The sequence below is a fragment of the Loxodonta africana genome, chromosome 1, assembly GCF_030014295.1.
Source record: "Loxodonta africana isolate mLoxAfr1 chromosome 1, mLoxAfr1.hap2, whole genome shotgun sequence".
NCBI lineage: Eukaryota > Metazoa > Chordata > Mammalia > Proboscidea > Elephantidae > Loxodonta > Loxodonta africana.
The window spans coordinates 75081122-75096167 of NC_087342.1; the positions used below are offsets into that span (position 1 = coordinate 75081122).

Sequence of the window (15046 nt, forward strand, 5' to 3'; positions counted from 1 at the left end):
ACTACAAGTATAGTCCCATGGACATCCAGAACAACTAACAAATCTGTATTGGAAGAAGTACAGCCAGAATGCTCACTAGAAGTGAGGATGGGAAGACTTCCTCTCACATATGATGTGATATCAGAAGGGATCAGCCCTTTGAAAAGGACATTCTGTTTGGTAAATGAGAGGGTCAGTGAAAAACAGAAAGACCTTCAATGAAATGGACTGCTACAATGGCCTCAAGCATAACAATGGTTGTGGGGATGGCACAAGTCCTGGCAGTGTTTTGTTTTCTTGTGGGGTCTGCTGTGAGTCAGAACCAGCTCCATGGCACCGAAAAACAACAAATCAAAAAGTTCAACTACATGAGGAAGGACCTCCCCTCAGAGACACACATTGAAGTTGGACTTCTAGCCTCCTGAACTGTGAAAAAGAAAGAAAAAAAAAATCCTGTCCTTTAATCCACCCAAAGGACTGGTCCCTCCTGATAACAAGTGGAAAGCATCTAAGAGGAGGTCTCACCATCCTCGCTTCTAATGAGAATTCTGGCTGTACTTCTTCCAAGACATTTTGTTAGTTCTTCTGGCAGTCCGTGGGACTGTACTTGTTGTGGTTGCATGGCCTAGTGGTTAGCATATCTGCTTTACATGCAGAAGATCCTGGGTTTGATCCCCAGTGGAGCCAGTGGTATTTCAGTCATAGCAGCACTAAGAAACTAAGACATCGTTATGTCAGGGAATACATCTGTTTTGCTACCTTTGTATTGGCAGAGATTGGCACACAATAGTACATCAATACCTGTTGCCATCAAGCTAATTCACTGTTCCATAGGGTTTCTGTGGGGCAGCTGCTAACACTTTAGTTAGCAGCTGAGCTCTTAACGTCAATGCCACCAGGGCCCTTCTATATCAATGTATCTGCTACATGTTGGGGGAAATCCTTCAGGTGTCTTGGGAAGGTGAGGCAGGCACACAATTTTAGTGTGATGTGAGGCCCACGGAGCTATGGCTAGTCTAAAGATTAAATCTTTCCCTCGGGAGCAATTCTCGGGGCGTCAAGCTTGTCCAGTCTTCTCTCAGAATCAGTTCCTCACTGATTTGAAAGTCCATTGAACTAAACTTGTCTTTGGTCTGGGATAGTGACAACTGGACCAATGACCAACATGATGATAAATGGAGAAAAGATTGAAGTTGTCAAGGATTTCATTTTACCTGGATGCACAATCAATAGCACTGGAAGCAGCAGTCAAGAATTCAAAAGATGCACTGCATTGGGTAAATCTGCTGCAAAGGACCTCTTCAAAGTGTTGAAGAGGAAGAATGTCACCTTGAAGACTAAGGTGTGCTGACCCAAGACATGGTATTTTCAATCACATCATATGCATGTGAAAGCTGGACCACGAATAAGGAAGACTGAAGAAGAATTGACGCCTTTGAATTATGGTGTTGGTGAAGAATATTGAATATACCATGGACTGTCGAAAGAAAGAACAAATCTGTCTTAGAAGAAGTACAGCCAGAATGCTCCTTAGAGGCAAGGATGGCGAAACTGCGTCTTACATACTTTGGACATATTGTGAGGAAGGATCAGTCCCTGGAGAAGGACACCATGCTTGGCAGAGTAGAGTACAGGGTCAGCGGAAAAGAGGAAGACCCTCAATGAGGTGGGTTGACACAGTGGCTGCAACAATGAGCTAAAGCATAACAACGATTGTAAGGATGGCTCAGGACCAGGCAGTGCTTCCTTCTGTTGTGCATAGGGTTGCTATGAGTCAGAACCAACTCAACACCACATAACAACAACAACAACAGTGACATTACCCCAAAAGTATGAAGGATAAGTAGTTAAGCTGTTGGATTGAAAACCTAGCACCATCTCGATGGAGTTATGTTTGTATATGGCTATTTATCTTGTCTGGAAATGCAGAAATAAATCCTTCATACTGAATTGTTGTGAAACACAAACCTTTCAGAAGGATAGTGGGCCATCCCAAGTTTTGTATTGAGTTCCTGTGCTAATCAGGCCTCCTTATCCTCATTCACCTCTGAAATGAGCTCAATCTCTTCAAACTGTATTTCCAGCACCCTTAAAACTTTGACACTTTTATTGTGTACTTTTAGGTAAAAAAATCTGTGAGCTCCCAATGTACAGGGTGCTAATTCAGCCTAGCCTCCCCACATAGTAGAGCCTTCATGTTCAGAAATGCTGGCTGTGGTATGATGAAGTTGTTACACTTGATAGCTACTGATGGGCAAGCTGACCCCAAACAGTGTGAAGGTTAAAAAAAGTTCAAACTCTCTTTCTGATAATAGAAACTAACCTGCAAGTGAGGGATGTCCTGGGCTGAAATCATCACAAAGTTATAATAAAGCAAGAAGAAAGAGTATTCCGCAAATGTTCAAAGGGGCAAAAATGGAAAATAGACAAGCATACTGCCAGAGCCATGTGTGCCAGAGTTCAAGGAATGTTACATAATTAAGCATATATTAACATTACAAATGGGTAATATCATTAAAATTTCACCTTTTGAAACTGGCTAAAAACTGATAAATATACATGATTCTACATTTTCAATTGTCTTTCTTCAGAAGCATTGGTTCAGATTTGAGTAAAGGCAGTCAGGAAGGTCTTCACTGGGTGAACAAATCTTACTATTTACTAAATGCTAAAAGACAAAGAAAAGAGTGGAAGATACGTGGATCTTTTGTGCTCTGTTTAAGATTGTTTATATGAAATTTTCCTTAAAAGATGCTTTCTAGGTTTTCCTAGCTATTGTTTTTATACCTCAGGAGCCAGTTGATGTATCCTTGTGAGTCCAGCTCCAGGTAGGTCACTTTATACTCACGGACAGGGAATAATGGCCCCAATTTGAACTCCTAGGTCACTAGGACCGTGTCCCTTCACCTCTTCTGCCAACACACTTATTGGAGGTCAATACCCTTGGTATAGTAGAAGGAACCCGAGGTATGACATCCAGTTACATCTGTTTCCATATAATATTTATTACATTGTTACAGAAAGGGGAAAATCAGTGATCTTTCTAGATCTCATTTTCATCATTTGCTAGTTGAAAAATTAAGCCAGAATACTCCTCAGAAGGGAAGATGTTGAGACTTTGTCTTATATGTTTGGACATGTTATCAGGCGGGACCAGGCCCTGGAGAAGGTCACATGCTAGGTAGAGAGTCAGAAAAAAGAGGAAGACCCTCAATGATGTGCATTGACACAGTGGCTGCAACAAAGAGCTCAAACATAGCAATGATTGTCAGGATTGTGCAGGACTGAGCAGTATCTCATTCTGTTGTACATGGAGTCACTATAAGATTGCACCTAACAACAGTTACATTCTGTGCCAGGCATGGTTTTAGTAACAAATGCTACAGTAGTAAACAAACAAAAAAAGTCTTTTGAGTTTTCCCTCAATGTAGAACAAAACCGGCATTCCTAACCAAGACCAGATTTACTGAACTGATAGAGACTAGAGGAATCCCTGAGACTATTGCTCTAAGACACCCTTTTAACTTGGAACTGAAGTCACCTCCAGAGGCCTCCTTTCAGTCAAATAATAGATTGGCTTAGAAAATAAATATCACCTGTGAGGAATGTGTTCCCTTAAACAATCAACTATATGAGATCAAATGGTCAACATTGACCCAAACACAAGAAGGCAAAGAAGGGTAGGGAAGCTAGATAAATGGACATAGAACAAACAGAATGGAAATAATGAGAATGCTGACACATTGCAAAAACTGTAGCCAATGTCACGGAACAATTTGTACAGAAATTGTAAAATGGGAACCTAATTTGCTGTGTAAAATTTCACCTAAAACACAGTAAACATTTTTAAAAACACACAAAAAAGTCTTTTCCCTATAAGCCTTACATTCCAGTGACACAGAAAGGCAGAATGCAAACTGATTATGTAAATTACATAGTTTATTAGATGTACATAAATATATTCACAAAAAAAGCAGGAATGAGGATAAGGTGTTCAGGAGTAGTGAAACTCTGGAAGTTCACGGTGGGTTCACTAATAATGTGATATTTGAAGAAGATGAGTTAGTGCACGTATCTGGAATAGAGTGTTGAAAGCAAAGGCAGTGGCTAGTGCGAAGGTCTTGAGGCAGAAAGATGTCTAATGTATTTAAAGGACAATGACAAGGTCAATAATAACTTTAGCAGAGTGAGCAAGGGGGAGAGCAGTAGGAGAATAGGTCAGAGAGGAAATTGGGTAGGGAGCAGGGACATTATGTAGAGCCCTGTAGATTATTATGAGGATTTTGGCTTTTTTTTTTTTTTCTCTGAGTACAGTAAGGATCCATTGATGCGTTTTTAGTACAGAGAACAATAAGGAGTCATTGTCGGGTTTTGAACATTCCTGAGACAGTATCTTGTTAAAGTAAATGGAAGCAAACTCAAGACATAATGAGAGATATTGATAATATTCTGGACCCCTGGTGGTGCATGGTTAAGAGCTCTTTGGCTGCTAACCTAGAGGTCAGCAGTTAGAATCCACCAGCTCCTTGGAAACGCGATGGGGCAGGTCAGCTCTGTTCTATAGAATTATCTTGAGTTGGAATCAACTCCATGGCAACAGGTAATAATATTCTACATTAGAGAATATTATGGCTAAAGCCAAGCTAATAGTAATGGAAGGATCTAAGAACTGGCCATATTGCAGATATATTTTGAAGATAAAGCAAGGACAATTTTCAGAGTGACTGGATATGCTGAACAGAGCAAAAATGGAGTCAATGAAGATCCCAAATTCTTAGTCCTAAACAGCTGGAAGGATGAAGTTGCAGTTAAATGAGATAGAGATCAATATGTTTGGAACAGTTTCAGAGGATAGATATGAATTCCACTTTGGGATATGTTCAGGTTAAGATGCTTACTGTAAGACTTCTAAGAGGAGATAATCAGTTGGCTAGAGATACACAATGGTACTCGAATGAAAACAATGGCAGATGTAAACCATGAGATGATGGGCTTAGCCAGGGAATGACAACAAAAAACAGAAGAGGCCTGAGGATTGAGCTCTGAGACTTTACAATGTTTACCCAAAAGCCAAAGAGGTCAGGTAAAGGAGTTAATCAGGTAGAGAAAGTGCTTGACAGTCATATGGATATAGTGCACTAGACCCTGAAAAAGGGATGGGGAGAACAAGGTGTCAGATGGACAGTGGCCATCAGACACACAACCCATATCCAAGGCCATCCCCACTCCCTGCATCATTTTCTTCACTGAAATTTCTATCTTAAGACTTTATGTCACTTGTTTCAAAAACCTATTTCTTCTTCTCCCCACCCACCCCTTAGAGGTAGAGCAAAGAGGTTAGGTGTCACTATCTAGGATTAAAGAAATAAAGTTGACGTTTGATCTAGGTTTTATGTCAAAGAGGCTCTTTCCAATAGTTGAGCTGGGTGTGAAGTGAGTAAAGCAATGTCTTCTCTTGACCCAGTACGGGCATCAAACCAGGGACCTTGTCTTTATTACTACCACCTGACCACCTGAACTAGCCCGCCACCAGTAAAAAAGTTATTTTACATTTAGGAACTGCTAAGTATGTTGGCTCCCTCATCACTCATCAAACGAACCCTCTCATTTACCCAATCTTAACTGTTACTAATGACACCATGTTTTCAAGTTTCTCTTTATGTTTTCTATTTCCCTTTTCCACACTCCTGCAAAAAGAAGAAGAAACACAAAAACTGTGCCTCCAGCAAAAAGACGTTCTGGAGCTCATGGAATTCATCTGAGAGAAACTTTCACTAGAGAGGGTTCCTTCATCCTACCCCAAGAAGCCTTTGAGAAAGTTTCAGAGACTCCTGGGAAGGATTTGTTCAATTTGGCCCCAGCTCAGGACATGAGGATTCCTCTCCAGAATGTCCCAGGTGGATCAGCCCCACCTGCTACTAAATGCTGGGGAGATGGCCCTTCTCTGTGTTCTGGGAAGGCTAAAGTTGATTAATTACAATTTAGGGCAAAATGTAATAGGTAAAATACCTCTGTGAAAGTATCTAAAGAGACTTTTCTCTCATGAGCCTTATATTGTCCATGGCTAGTAAGACTGTCTGGACATTTGTAGAGGATGAAATGGGGTCACTATATTAATTGCCACAGGAATACAGAGCGATCCAGCTTCAAAATCCCATTTAGTGTATGGTTTCTTGGACCACTCCTGGCACAAACTGTATTCAAATGGGTTAGATATTTGTACACAGGAAGTTTATTAGGGAATGCTATTTTTTTTGTGGGAACAACACCTGTGAGGGATTGAGGGAAGCACGATTACAAGGGGAAAAGTTTACAGGCAGCAACAGAGGCCTGAGCTGATCCCTTGAGGAGCTCTGAAAATAGGATGGCCCTTCAGAGTTGATGCAAGAGAGTCAGACCTTTATAGGCATGCATTAGTCATTACTGTGGGCTGCTTTCAGAGACAGGACATGACCTTGATAAAGGCAGTTCCTTTCACCTGAGGGCAATTCCTAGAGCAGGCTTCAAATTTGTTCCATGAGGGAGCAACGCTCCTGGCAGCTGGGGAAATGAATGCCTTGGTCCTGAAAGGAGGAAACTTGGGTGGCACAACACCTCACAGAGAACAAGGTTGGAGGCAGGCTTAGCAGGCAGCTGATAACTAGCAGAAGGAAAGTTGTAAGGCTACTGCAATAATTCAGACAAGAAATGCAGGTAGTTTGGGCCAAATTCGTAGCAGTTCAGTAGTCGAGAATGTTGTATCATTTTGAAGTAGCGCCAACAGGACATCCTGATAGGAAGAAAGGTTGTGATGCCCACATGAGAAGTGTATTTCTTTTGATTTTTTATTTTACTGAATACATGAGTCCTAAAATAATATATCCAGTTTGTGATTAATATGCACACGAACCTTAATACTCAAAAATAATGGAAATGAAATTAGAAATTCTACCATTGATCCAATTCTTGAAATGCTCAGAAGTAATGAAAATAGAAAAATATAATCCCTAAGAATATAATCATGCTGTGACTATTTCTTTATGTAGAATGTTGAAATATGGATGTTATTTGCTATATTAAGATGATGATCTTAGGTACACGTCATACTAGAGGAATTGACTACGGTGCAATTGGCTTCCTCTCATATAAAATGCTGAGATAATAAGCTGATTAAACCCAAGATAATGATCTTAGATTTTATGATATTAGAATAAATAGAGAAGAGGAGAAGTTTGAGGTCTGAGTTCTGAGGCTGTCCAATGTTTACCCAAAAGCCAAAGAAGCCTTGGGATCCAAATGGGCAACGTTGTGTTCCTCTTTAAAGCGGTCACTTCTTTCCTACTCATCATATTCAGATTGAAATCTAACCTCCATACTGTACAGGACCTTCCCTCACCTCTCTGTTCTTGCACCTGTTATTCCACTTACCTTCTCTTCTCTGAGGGCTCTGATTCAGACCTACACCTGAAGCTCTCTGTACTCCACTTACTCTCTATCCTCTTTACCCAAGATCAGAATCCCCCTTCCATTCAACTGCTCTTCAACCAACCCATTTTTTTTTTTTTTTTAATTAACTGAAGTGTTGTTTAGCCACCAATTTCGTGATCATTAGGACTGGGGGTGATGCCCCTTTTCTGTGCTCCTCTGAGAAAACCCTGTGATTTTTATCGGTTGTTCTACTCACCAATTTTACTGTAACTAAATTACTATGGGAGAATTTCTCATAATGATCACTTTAGGTGCCCCTTTCCTCCTTCTACCATTTCATTTCCCTAAGGCCATCTGGTACTTCTATTCACCAGCATGAGATTGGGCTGCTCAATAATTTCTTCAAAATAAGTATTAAGGCAAATTTTTGAGAAAGGTTAATGAACAAACATAGGTGTTGAATGGAATCGCTGTCTAACCTGCCGATCGGATCTGAAAATAGTGCCAAGCCTGAGATTGTGCTAATAAGAAACATGCTTTTCGCCTCCTTTACCCCCAGTATTTTCATCAGGTTGTTTTTTAGCTGCCAAAGAAGGAGACATAAAGTGATCTTTCTCAGAGACTGAGAAATCTTTCTAGTCAAAAATTTCTAATACTTGGGAACAAGCACATTTTCGCTGCTGAACACCTTGACCTAGACTCGACCGTCGGAAAGTTTAATTTTAGAACCCTGGTGGTGAAGTGGTTAGGCTGGGGCTGCTAATCAAAAAGATGAGCAGTTCACATCCACCAGGCGCTCCTTGGAAACTCCATGGGGCAGTTCTACTCTGTCCTATAGGGTCTCTATGAGTCAGAATCTACTCGACAGCAAGGGGTTTGCCTTTTTCGTTTGGTGGTGTAGTGGTTAAGAGCTCAACTGCTGACCAAAAACTCGGCAGTTCAAATCCACCAGCGGCTCCTTGGAAACCCTATGGGACAGTTCTACTCTGTCCTATAGGGTCCATGTGAGTCAGAAACGACAGGGCTGCACTTGACAGGAACAGCAGAAGGAAGATTGCTTCCTGTCTCCAAGGGAAGGACAGTGATTCAAGACAGCTGAAATGAAATGAATAAGAAATAAGAGTCAGGTACATCACAATGGTCATCTTCCTGCTATAAAACAGATTTAAGGGTTTCGGACACAGAGTTTACACGTTCCAGAACAGAAAATATGAGTGATACAGAATAGAACTTCCTTTGATGCTCAGAATAGAGCTTCATTTGACGTCTAATAGATTCACTCGCCACAGATTACACTTCCATAGATCCCCACCACCCTCACGACCCTCGGATAGCAGAAAACTGGGCACAGCCCGACACCCACACCCTCTGCTCCTCGGTCTTTCTCGCTAGTGCCCAGGCACAAATTGCCGAGGGCCTACTGAAACTAGCCCTTTCGTACTATTTTTTAAGGGTTCACGTTCAGTCATCGGGAGATGAAGATCATTGCGTCTTCCACCAGAAGAGAAATGAGATCAGAATTTATTAAGAAATTTCTTGAAACTTGCTCGTGATTTTCCTGGTGCTTGTAATTTTTTTTTTTTTTTTTGTAAAGGAATTGGGACCCTGGGAGTAGCATTTGCTTGACTATGATTTCTCGAGTTTTGATACTGCTGATTATAAGAATGGGAAAGTACAAGTGGAAAAAATATTTCTCAACCTGAAAATATCCTGAAGGAAAGCACATATTTCCTATTAATCAATTACAAACGGGAAACCAATGTACACAAGCGAGTTTCCGTAGTGTAGTGGTTATCACGTTCGCCTAACACGCGAAAGGTCCCCGGTTCGAAACTGGGCATTACTTTTGTGAGTTCTGAATTTCACTGCACAAACTCTTAATCCGAACATGCTTCAACGAATCCCCTAACCTTCGCTTTCCTTTTGTAGCACCTGACTTTAAATTAAAAGAATAATGTGCTTGACTTGCCTCCTCGCCCGCCCCCGGACGCTTGTCAGGTTGTCCATTTCCCACTGGGTTACAAAAGTTTCTGCACCCGGTAGAAAAGCGAGGTCTCCATCGTTCTCTGGCACAGTATTCAAAGTGAAGAGTCCTGAGACAATACAGTGGCTGCTGTATACAAAAAAAAAAAAAGTTGCTGTCAGGTCACTTACGACTCACAGAGAAATATGGGACTCAGCATAACGGCCCCATTAATCTTCCTACAGTAGATCTTAGACACAAACTGCTGACATTTCAGATAACAACCAAGCTGTTAAGCAAATCGCCACCAAGGCTCTGGACATGAAATAAAACAAATTAAAAAAAAAAAAAAAAAAGCCCATTGCCACGGAATCAATTCTGACTCATAGCAACCCCATACAACAGGGTAGAAATGCCCCCACAGAGTTTCCAAGGAGCACCTGGTGGATTCGAACTGCTAACCTTTTGCTTAGCAGTCATAGCAGGTTTTCTGGACACGAAATTAAAATAATAATAATAATAATAGGGGGTCTTAAAGGTATGTACGTGCTTGGCCAAAAGTAGTGAGGCTGAAGCAGGCTGCATAGACTAAAATCTATTTTTATTTTCAAGTTTGGTAAGCGGTCGTAGTTAATGCCGGAAACCACTATGTGTGAGTGTTTGTTAAAATCAGTATGGAAAGTTCCTGAAAGGAATAACAGTACAAGCTGAAACTCATTATTTTCATTGTTTCCCTACCTAGGGGTGGACTGTTCCATGAAGGGTACTGTATCTTAACCAGCAAAGAACTGCGCCACAGGGAAGTTATGCTCTCACAAAGGAGCTTATTGTAATTTCCTTTTGCCTGCCCTGAGAACCTGTTGAAAGTCACCAAACCAAGAACAGATGTTGCCAGGCTGTTCCCAAGGAAGTGGAATCTAGCCAACAAAGATTCCTTAAATCAATCATGTATTCCCATAGGTGATGTTTCCCAACTTTGCCAATCATGTAACTTTTCTTAATTTACTTCCTTCTGTAACAGTATATTGGAGACTCCCTGACTGTGAATCAGTGGCTTCTGCTAGTCTCTTGTGCCCAGTACACACTGGCAAAGTCCTCGTGGCAATGATCATCTTTGTCCTTGTCCTTGCTTAATAAAAATCTCTTTAGATTACATTTGACTGTGGAGTCATTTTCTCCTATGACAGACAAGATGGTGGCTGTCAAGGGAGTGAGAAATAGTCACAGTCTGGATATATTTTGAAGATAGAAGAAAAATTTCTGACATACTGGGTGTGAGGTATGAGAGAAAGAGTAAAATAAATGATGACTTCGAGGAATTTTTTGCCTCAAAGACTAGAAGAACTGAGCTGTCATTAACTGAAATGCTGAAGCTTGGATGTAGTAGGATTATTAGAGAAAAGTGGGAGCTCAGTTTTAGGCTTGCTAACTTTTAGATGCCTAGTACAAAACATCCAAGTGGCAATGCCAAGGAATCAGTTGTATATACCAAACACAAGGTTAATGGAGTGGTCTCGACTGCAGATACAAATTTGTGAGTTGCAGGCATATAAACCAAAAAGCCAAACCCATTTTGATCAAGAAGTTAAGGACTCAGCTGCTAGCCGAATGGTCACCAGTTCAAACCCACCACCCACTCCATGAGTGAAAGATGTGGCAGTCTGCTTCTCTAAAGATCATAGCCTTGGAAACCCTATGGGGTAGCTCTACTCTGTCCTATAAGGTTACTAGGAGATGATGTAGGCATACAGATGATTTCAACTATGAGAATGGATGAGATTCCCAGGGAGTGAGTGTACATAAATTACAGGTTCGAGGACCAACCTGTGGGACTTTCTAATATAGAATGGGTGAGGAGAGGTGAAAGAAACAAAGGACATTGAGAAGGTTGAGCCAGCGAGGTAGAAAGATAGTCAGGACAGTACTGTTTTGGAAGCCAAATTTAAAAAAAAAGAAAAAAATTATAAGACAGTAAATACGTTTATTGACACTGAGAAGTTGTCTTAATTTCTTAGTGCTGCTGTAACTGAAATACCACACGTGGTTTTCTTTAAGGAATAGAAATTTATTTTCTCACAGTTTAAGAAGCTGGAAGTCCAAATTCAGGGCACTACTGTAGGGGAATGCTCTCTCCCTCTTAGCCCTGGGAAAAAATCTTTCTCTTGGTTTCCATAGCCCCAGAGTTCCTGGTTCCTTAGTAATCATCAGGTGTGTTTCTCTCTTCCTCAGTTTGTGCTCTCTTATCTCAGTGCCAGTCTCTTCTTTTTGTATCTCAAAAGTGATTAAACTTAAGACATACCCTACACTGATACCGCCTCATTAACATGAAAATAAAACTGATTCCAAAATGGGATTATATCTCCAGGTTCAGAGGTTTGGATTCTATGATGTATTTTGGGGAGACATAAATGAATCCATAACTGAAGTCAAGGAAGATAAGGTCTTGAAAAAGTAAGAAGAATTCATTAGTAATATTGACAAGGAGAATCCATGAACTGATGGTGTAAAAAAAAAAAAAAAAAAAAAAACCAGAATGTAGTGGATTTAAAAACACAAGGAGAGGAATTGGAGACAGTAAATCTGGATAACCCTTTAGAAGTGATTTTTGTAAGGCCATCTGAGAAACAGGGTAGTACCTAGAGGGGTATATTGGGTCAAGAGAAACCCTTTTAAGACAGGAGACAAATAGCATATTTGATTGTTCATGGGAATGATACAATAGGCACAAATTGAGAGGTTTCACACATTTAATCTGACTTTGGCACAATTCTAAGTAATGGTAATCCAGAAAAAAAAAAAAATCTGACTTTGCGGACAAATATTATGGTGAAGGCCAACTGGTAGACAATATTTTAAAAAAGAAAAATATGCATTAAGTCTGACCGCGATTATTTTAACAGCGGAAAGTATCAATTTCAACATTATGAAAGGGCAGTGCAAGGGATGAGTTGTGAGTGAGGTAGAGGACATAATCAGATAGAGAAAGTGCTTGAGGGCCACATGGTAGACAGTGGGCTGGACACTGAAAAAGGGACAAGGAGAATGGGATGCTCTTATGGACAGCGGCCATCAGGCGCACACCCCATCCCCAAGACCATCCTCACTCCTAGCCTGGTTTTCTTCACTAACATTTCTACCCTAAGGCTTAATGTCACTTGTTCCAGAAAACCGTTTTTTCTCGCCCCACCCCGCTTTAGAGGGGAGCAAAGGGGGTATAGTCGCCATTACTGTGGATTAAGGAAATAAAGTCGAAGTTGGATCCAGAATTGGTGTCACAGAGGTTATTTTCAAATTGCAGCTAGGTACACCGCAAGGTTTTTTTAAATCAAAAACGAACTCCTTTCTTTGGCCCGTACGGGGATCGAACCCGCGACCTTGGCGTTATTACCACCACGCTCTAACCAACTGAGATAACCGGCCGCTTGCCGAAAAGATTCCTTCTTATTTGAAAAGATCGAAGATTGCTCACTCCCTCGCCATCCATCCAAAAGATACTCACTTTTACACAATGTTAACTGTGACCAAATGACACTGTGTTCAAACTTCTCTTTAGGTTTTCCGTTTTCCCTTTCCTCACTCCCGCAAAAAGAAAAAGGAACAAAAACTCTACCTCCAGCAGAAATGAATTCCTCCTCCTATGGAAAATAAGACGTTCTGGAGCTCGTCGATTTCGTCCCGACGGAAATATTCGCTTGGGAGGGCTCCCCATCCTACCCCAGGAAGCCTTTGAAAAGGATGCAGGCACCTCCGGGAGGGTGGATTTGGTCCCCGCTCAGGGCGTGAGAATTTCTTTCCACACGGGAAGGAACATCCCCCGTGGATCTGACCAGCGTCTCCCTATATCCTGTGGTGATGCCCCTTCTTTGTGTACTGTGAAAACGCCCTGCCGCGTGAATCTCTGTTGGTCTATTTTGCGATTTTATTGTCATTAACTGCATATGTTCTTTTTTCCTTTCCTTGAGGACGACGACTGTGTCGTCTCATTCTTTCGTCCTCTGGTAGTCCCTGTGCCCGCACAGCATGGTGGTTGACTCAATAATTAAAGTTCACGAACGGGAAAAAGCGTACAGAAAATCATGTTTGCTGATGATCAAGTCCTAGAAAAATTAAAAGGCTCTAGATTTTGCTAACCCGAAAATACATTCGTTCAATCATTACGTGTAATATTCAAACAGTGGAGTTCAAGACGCTCAGATTATTTCGGAGGTGTCAAGCTGCTCTCTCTGTCCCAGGCACCCCCAGAAAAAAAGGGACTCTGACATGAAGAAGCACAGACATCATCACCATCTCCCACTGCTCTGGGGACAACTGCCATCTCTAAACTCAACCAAAGTTTGTGGGTCCACCATGCCAAGTGATGCTTAAGGAAAAACCTGGAAAAAAGCAGCTAGCTTCTAGCTAACCAAAAGAAGAAAAGAAATGTTAGGGGAAGATAGTGAAAAGGGAGGGTACAAGAAAGAAAAGAAAAATATATCAGAGTTTTCATTCTTACCCAGTAAATCAAATAAGTGGTACAAGAAAACTGCAGACACAATTCAAAGAATTAGGCATGTGTGGGGCAAAATCTAAGGAAGTTTGTCATCCCAGAGATGGACGATATAGAGTCCCGTCTAGGAAACCACCCCAACCCCATGTATCTGGCCCTGCAGCTTCACATTCCCAGGTCATATCCCTCCAGCTGCCCAGGCCCAAGTGTGGACCCACAGACCTCCAGAGTTCAGTCCTGAGGACCTTGAGCCCTGCTTCCTAAAGGGTCATTTTCTTTCACTAGAAAACATAGACAAGAGAAACTGCCAAGGGACAATATTGAGGACTTTCTCGAAATCAAATCCTTCGCTCTTGCCAGCCTGCCTGTGTTTGTAAAGGAATTGGGGACTTGAGTGAAGACTTTGACCGTTATGAATAATGGTGTTTGGTTGTTAATTTTAATACACAAATAGTATGAGTGAAAGAAACATACCGTCACCACGACAATTTCCTTGAGGAAAAGACGGCTTCAAGATTATCCAGCCCGGGGTATCTAGAAAAACTCTATTTTATCCTGTAGAGGCAATTTGTGACTGAAGACAAGCTCCATTGTAGATGAGGTTATAGCCTTTGCCCAATGCAGGAAAGGCCTTGCTTTGAAAGCAGGTGGGAAAATGTCTGTTTTTTCAAAGTTAGAATTGAATTGGTTTTGTATGGGAGATTTTCCCTCCTACCCCAACATATAAGAGTGAATATATTTTGACCAACATTCAAAAAAGCTCATGCTGTTCCTGCACTCCTGGGCTTGAAAGCATGGCTTTGTTTCCCTAGAGGCCTTCACACCTGGGTGTTCACCCCACCTCCAGTGTGGACCAGCCTCTCCCCTCCCCCATTTCTCTCTGTTTCTGTGTATTCCAAGTGGGTGGAGGGAGGTGTCAATGGAATGAGGTGCCTGCCCCTTAAACCCCAGTCTGCAAGGTAAGGTGGATCAGGCTCCCTTCAGAATCCAGGGAGTGGGATTTACTGCTTTCTGGCAAGTGAAGATTTCAAATTCTAGAAGGAAAGGGCTCCTCTTCCAAACCGAACGCTACGACCTTCAGGGTCAAGACAAATACCATTAGAAGTCTCCCTCAATTTTTATTTTCTTGCCAAAAGTCTTGTTCATTTGGTCTAATTAACATGATGTTGTTAATATAGTGAGCAAGACGTCCGGTGTATTATGTACTAGAA

At 41.4% G+C, this 15046-nt stretch overlaps 1 non-coding gene across 1 annotated transcript; it reads right to left on the reverse strand.

Annotated features, from left to right (window-relative positions):
* Positions 1-12695: 12695 nt before the first annotated feature.
* Positions 12696-12769, reverse strand: TRNAI-AAU (transfer RNA isoleucine (anticodon AAU)). Its single transcript has one exon. It is a non-coding gene; the product is annotated as a tRNA-Ile (tRNA).
* Positions 12770-15046: the final 2277 nt, after the last annotated feature.